This window comes from Gavialis gangeticus, unplaced genomic scaffold, assembly GCF_001723915.1.
Source record: "Gavialis gangeticus isolate Ggan-Ray unplaced genomic scaffold, GavGan_comp1, whole genome shotgun sequence".
Lineage (NCBI taxonomy): Eukaryota > Metazoa > Chordata > Crocodylia > Gavialidae > Gavialis > Gavialis gangeticus.
Window position 1 is genome coordinate 11,296,746 of NW_017729016.1, and position 6,379 is coordinate 11,303,124.

At 45.9% G+C, this 6,379-nt stretch overlaps 1 protein-coding gene across 3 annotated transcripts in view; it reads left to right on the top strand.

Annotated features, from left to right (window-relative positions):
- VWA3A (von Willebrand factor A domain containing 3A) overlaps nt 1-6,379 on the top strand; it is a 102,274-nt gene that overhangs the window by 78,202 nt on the left and 17,693 nt on the right. For 2 of the 3 annotated variants that reach the window (XM_019512848.1, XM_019512846.1), the window contains one exon: nt 2,462-3,218. The exons of the other annotated variant lie outside the window; for it this stretch is intronic. The gene's annotated coding sequence lies outside the window, so the exon portion shown is untranslated. Of the gene's footprint in view, nt 1-2,461; nt 3,219-6,379 lie in introns of those variants that run through there. 3 annotated transcript variants of the gene reach the window in all.

The following is a 6,379-nucleotide window of genomic DNA, read 5'->3' on the forward strand; positions in this document are numbered from 1 at the left end:
CAGGTAGCTGCCGCCAGCAATGGAGCCCAGGCTGCTCCCAGCAGGGCTTGCAGCATCCCAGCTGCCTGCTGGGAGCAGCGCGGGATCCCAGCTGGCAGCAGCTCCCCAGAGCTGGGGCTGGCTGCACCTGAGAGGCTCCAAACAGCTGTGCTGGGCTCCGGCATCAGCTCCACACCCGCGCTTGCAGGCACACCTCAGAGCGGGCGGTAAGGGAGGGGCCTGAGACAGCGCAGCCCCAGTTTCTCCTCCGCTCCCGGCATGGAGGTAATGAGCCCGGCGTGGCTGTTTGGAGCCAGCCCGGGCTCTGGGCAGCTGCAGCAAGCAGTGGGCAGAATGCAAACAGCTCCGCCAGTCTGCACAGCTCCAGCATCAGCTCCGCGCTGGTGGTGATGGCACGGGCACTTCGGGGTGGGCTGTGCCGCACAGCCTGGCTGCGGGGCAGGGGCACAAGCAGGGCATCCTGCCATGTACCCCTTGCCCTCATTTTGTTTTTCTGCCATGCCAGCACTCCGGTACCTTCCAAGGTAGGCATTGTGGTGTTTTTCGGCACTCCGGTCTAGAAGATCTCTTGGGCTAGCATGCTTAAGACATGCCAGCTAATGGCACACAAGGGAGTCGCATGGACTGAACTAGCATTCAGTTTCCCAGTGTCACTGAACTAACCAGACTAGTTTTAGATGAGCAGACCACAAAGCTTGAATATAAAAATAGCAAAGAACTTGGGGGAGTCAGAGAGGTAGGTAGTAAGTTATAAAGGCAGTTACTGAGAAGCTGTTTTGGGGGAAGAGAGATGCCAGCCAAAATGTCTGCAGAAATTACGCCTATCTAGACTTTCATCAGAGAATACTAAGCTTTCAGTATACAAAGATGTGTGTAGACTGGTTTGGTATTTTAGAATCTTTTCTCTCTTATGCTTTGTTCCTGTTGGTGAACTTAAACGCTAGGTTTCTTTAAGAAAGTTGTTTGCTCCCTATATTAACCTCTGGTTACACACTCCCAAAGTGAAGAACCGCAGATGCCATACACAGTTGGATCTGCTGTGTGAAAACTTCAGCTCAAGGGCTAATCTAAAAATGGGAAATTGCACCCCATAAGGCCTTATTAGGAGGAACGGTCTCAGAGAGAAAAAATAGGAGAGGTTAGCTGTGTAACTGTAACAGCAGCCCCAGTGTCAACTTACAGGTACAGAGGAACAAAAGGTAACAATTAACTCAGCATCTGCTCCTTGGAGAATACATTGTATCGCTCCTAATGTACAGGATGTGCTCCTGTTTGTGCACCTTATAAGGTGAGCAGCATGAGTCTTTTTGGGGAAGGAGGCATAAAAATCTAAATAATTAAATAGACCATTTAAATGATACCTAGTAGTCATTTTCTATCTCTTTGAAACTAAATGAGAGAAAGCTCTGACATTCAATTTGACAATAAATTATTAATATAATTAAGCTGCCATAATAAAGTACTTTAGTTAGGAAATTCTAAGGGTGTAATCACATGATTATATGCTGTTTTTCAAATATAATTGTGGCTAAAAAATTCTCCGGAGTGTCTGCACTGACTGTATGTTTATGTGATTGACACTGGAAACTCTGAGTTACAAAAATAAAAGGGAGCAAGAGGGTTGATAAGGATAGCATTATCATGCTCCTTCTCAGTAGTTGCCTGAGAGTGGCAACTCTTTGACTGGTAGGGGTTTGGCCTCAACCATTCCACAAGATTTGGGCTTGTAGATGGCTTGTACTGTTGATTTATTTTCCTAATAGGCTCTGCAAACCCCAGGCAATGAATCCAGCCCAGAACACTCATACCTTGTGCCGCTGCTACTTGTCCCCAGGGAACGCCTGTGCCACATGAGTTCTGGTGCATGACATATTGCCCCAGGTGGAGTAGGAGAGGCTGGGACCAGCAAGTGTGCTGGCCTCAGCAGCCTTACCTGGGGTCCTGGGGGCCTCCAGGAGCTGCAGCCACGCAAGCCTGCAGCAGGCAGCCTGGCCAGCAGCTGGAGTGAGGCTTCAGCTGTCCAGGCTCTGGTTTCAGGCGTCACGTGCTGCTCCCATGTGAGCTGCTCCACTTTCTTTAGGCATGGTTTATTCGACCCCGCGATCTTCCAGGGTCAAAAACACCCCTTGCTCTGCAAAGTAGCAGCATGGGGAATGCTTGCATGTGCAACATGTGTAGTGTGTGCAGACGGGTCTGCAGCACCACGTACTGCATGTCTGCGCTCACCTGTACATGCCCTCAGAGCTGAAACTTCAGCGGAGGGTAACTGTAACATTGGATAACAAAGGTCTTGGAGCATTAAGTGAATTTGAATTGTCAGTAGTTACAAGGGAACACAACTCTGTTTCCGATGTTTCAGAAAAATTCTCCTGCGCTGTATTTACAGTAATGAGACATGCTTCAGCTAATTGGCATTGTATGGGAAACCTGTAATTTTTTTTTTTAACATTTGTTTTAATAGTTTTCAGTTGCTGCTGGTAAAGGAAACAACCAAAAATCTTCCCAACATTTTTGTATAATCATGTCAAGAAGCAAGCGTTGTACAGAAAACAAACCCTGATTGTTTGAACAATCTAGTTGAAAACAAACCTTAATTCCTTCCCTGATGCCAGCACGAACAGGAAAGATAGAGATGTCAGAAATCATCAGACACAAACAAGCAATATTCGATAAAGTCCAGCTGAATTCACTAGAGGTCTCTTCGGTTCATATTAAATGCATTTTTATTTCAGTGGTGTCTTTGTCTAAGCTCCTAAGGCAGCAGTAAGAGACTGAATATGTGCTCACATGAGCCTTGTTAGGAAAACTAATTCAAACGAACTGCCAGAGACATGCGTGTTTTTTCCAACCAATTCATAAAATATGCGTTTCTTGCAAGCAAGCCTGGGCACTCTGGATGAAATCCTGACCCTGCTGAAGTTCATGAAAATTAGCCATTGCTTTAGATGCATTAGGATTTTATCCCAGATTAAAAGAATTAATGCTTGGCAGAAATTAACCTGAGCTAAAAAGTTCAAATAGTGATCTGAAAAAACCCTGGTGTGTTTAACCCATCTCTAATGTCAACTTCATGTTCATGCTAACAGGAATTATGGAGCAGAGCCATCACTTTTGCTAAGTAACAGCTAATAGAAATCAGTGGGTTTGTTTGTCAGAGATGCCCTTTTTTCCCCTCTACTTTTTCTCTTTCAATAAAATTTATTTGAGATCTTAATTTATTTTTTTGTCATGTTAATTATTTGCAATGCTGTTCATATATCAAATAACTTCAGGTGTAATACATGCTCACACACACAAGTCTGTGAATTTTTTTATCTGGATTAAATAGTTTAATTTTTGCTTGTTTTAGCAATAGGAAAGACCTAAACAAGCTTCCTAGTGGCAGAACAGAATAAATGTCTCCAATTAGTCCATATTTGCTGTTTGGGCCCCTGCCTGTTTCTTTGCATATCTGACCCATATGGCTATACAGCTGTTCTTCCAAACCTGTGACCCATATATTAAACTCATGCAGAGTTGTTCTCCTGCATCTGTGTGCAATCTAGAACAACAGCTCTGAGAGGTGCATGTTCTCTCTTCAAGTCAGTGGCATGTCGGCTTGTTCACAGACATCAATATTGTTTTCTATTCCACTGCTTGTTACTTTAGCAAAAATATTTGGTTTATTCCTCATTATTGGATGTGTTTGCTGCCATCAAGCAGTAAAATAGCTGGTTGCTGTTAGGAGCAGTTGGGGACTGAATGTGCAGCTCTGTACCCATCTGATCAATATCATCACTTCCAGCCCTGTCTCCAGTGGAGAAGGAAGAAGATGATTCACCTGTTTCCCTGTGCCAGGTTTCAGGTGGCTCCTGACATCCAACCCAAGCAGCCTCCTTACCTAACTTTCCAGGGACAAGAAACATCAACTGTCCTCAGCATAACTGGCAAAAATTCAGTCTTTGAGATTCAAGTAGGCATTTTTAACATTGAGTTCTGGGGCTGACCCAAGGGGGTGCAGTGGTATGACTGCATCCACCTTTTGGATTGGATCACACCCTGGGAGGCAGAGCATCAGACAGAGCCATGGGCAGCTTGTCTGGGGGGCATAGGACAAGGTGAGGAGGAGGAGCGGCTCTCTGATGCTGCAAATACTCCCGGGGCAAGTATGGGGGCATGTGCTCTCCCCCAGATTTGTGCGTGGGGCAAGGGCAAGCTGCCAGCTGCAGGCTTGGGGCCAGGGGCTGTGCCAGCCTCTTCCCAGCAGGGGGGCTGGGCCAGGGCTGCACTCGGGATGGGCAGGGCAGGCTCAGCTCTGCAGGGCAGGGGGGCAGTGGCAGCACTGGAACAGGTGGCTCTGTGGGGACTAGGAGGAATTTTGGGGTGGCTATAGTCCCCCAAACTCCTCTCCCCAGTGCTGCTCATGCTTGGGGCACTGCACTCTATGGCAGCTGAGCCCACCCCATCCCCACCCACCTCGAGCACAGCCCTGGCTCAGCCCCCCCTCACTGGGAAGAGGCTGGTGCAGCGCCTGGCCCCAAGCCTACAGCAGGCAGCCTGCCCCTGCCCCATGCACAAATCTGGGGGGGCAAATGCCCACCATGCCTCCCCCAGGGGTGTGCACAGTGGCAGGGAGCCATCCCCCCCCACCTCCTTGCGACCCCTGGACGAACCACCTGGGGCTCTGTCCCATGCCCTGCCCCAGGGTGACATTCACTGTCCTGGCTGGGCAGTATCTACCCCTGCCCCACTCCCTCTCTCACCATGGGGGCCTTGATCTGCCCCCCCACACCCATGCCCCTTCCCTCCCCCAACAGACTTACTGGCAGGATGCTACTCTCTACGCTGCCTGGCTACATTCCTGTATCTTGGCTATAGGATCGGTATCAGCCGATATGACTGGTTGATATTTGGCAATTGGTATCAGCCAAGAAAATCTTTATTGGTGCACCCCTAATTCTTAGCTAGAATAGTAAAATATTGAAGGGGTAGGTTTATCAAAGAAAAGGATTAAGAAGCCAGTAACTAGATACTGCTCAGTTACATCCATGCAGTCCACCTGAAAACTTTACAATTTAGCCCACTATTTGCTGTTTGTTCCAGAGCAGTGCTACATTTTGAATGATCTTCCAGGCATGATTTTCTAGAAATCATAGATCAATTAGGGCTGGAGGGATCGCACTTGCCTAAACTATCTCAGACACGCCTGTTCAACCTGTATTTAAACTTTCAGTGGAGATTCCATCCTCCTTTCTCTCAGTAATCTGATCCAGTGCTTCATCACCCTCTTAGTTGGAAAGTTATTTATAATATCTAGCCTAAACTTCCCTTGTAGCAATTTTAAGATCATTACCTCTTTTCCTTTCCCCTGTGGATGCAGAACAGTTGATCACCATCCTCTTTATCAGTGTGTTTGTGGTTAAAACAAAGGCCCAGTTAAGCAAGTCTATACCAGAGGGAGTTATAATGAGTAAATGTGTTTTGCCAAATAAAAATAAAACCCCTTCAGTGTTGGGATAATTAAATCAGTTGCATTAACTACAGTGCTAATTGCAGCACAGAGGACTCAGACTTGCAAAACTTTACTGTGCATTGATTCAATGACACTAGCTGCAGGAATAATTTTATGCTTCACATGAGGCTTATTCCAGGATCACATACTGTATAGGTAACTAATAAATGACTGATGTGCATCTATTTCTGTGTGTGCTGCTTATGCTGCCATGTTTTAAAAAAAGAAAAAACAAAGACAAAAGCTGCATAGATAGTTTGAGTAACAAATTTTGAAGTATCCTATTGCTAACCTGTTTTTTCTCTGCCTGTACCAGAACAGTCAGGCATATTTCATAAATGATGCTGAGAATGATGATAGCCCCATTCATGTGTGCTCTACACTGTTTAGTGTAGAGCACACTGTATGTAATGTGGGTGTATAACTGTTCTAGAATGACTCAAGTGGGAGAAGTCAACACAGGGGAATTATAAAGAAACAGTTCCAGCTCAGTGTTAAAAATTGAATTAAAGTACACTTTAAATCTAAAGCAGAAACCACAATTTTAAAATGCTGGCCTTGGGTACTCTTTTGCTAAAATCTAATCATGCTTGTTCTTCCACAGACCAAGTTTGAATTTATATCCATGTATTAAGACAGCAGACTGCTTCCAAAGGGTAGAATGTGTTTTTTCCCTAGGTAACTGGTTTCAGAATGGCATTATTTCATGCCACTTGTATCAGCGAGGGCAGGGGAGCATGCACTGTTTTTCCCCAACAGAAGAATGAAGCATATATAGCAAGATGAACGGGAAGTAAACCGGTATGTAAACATTTCATAGATTTCATAGACATTAGGGCCAGAAGGGACCTTAGAAGATCATTGAATTCAGCCCCCTGCCCAAGGGGC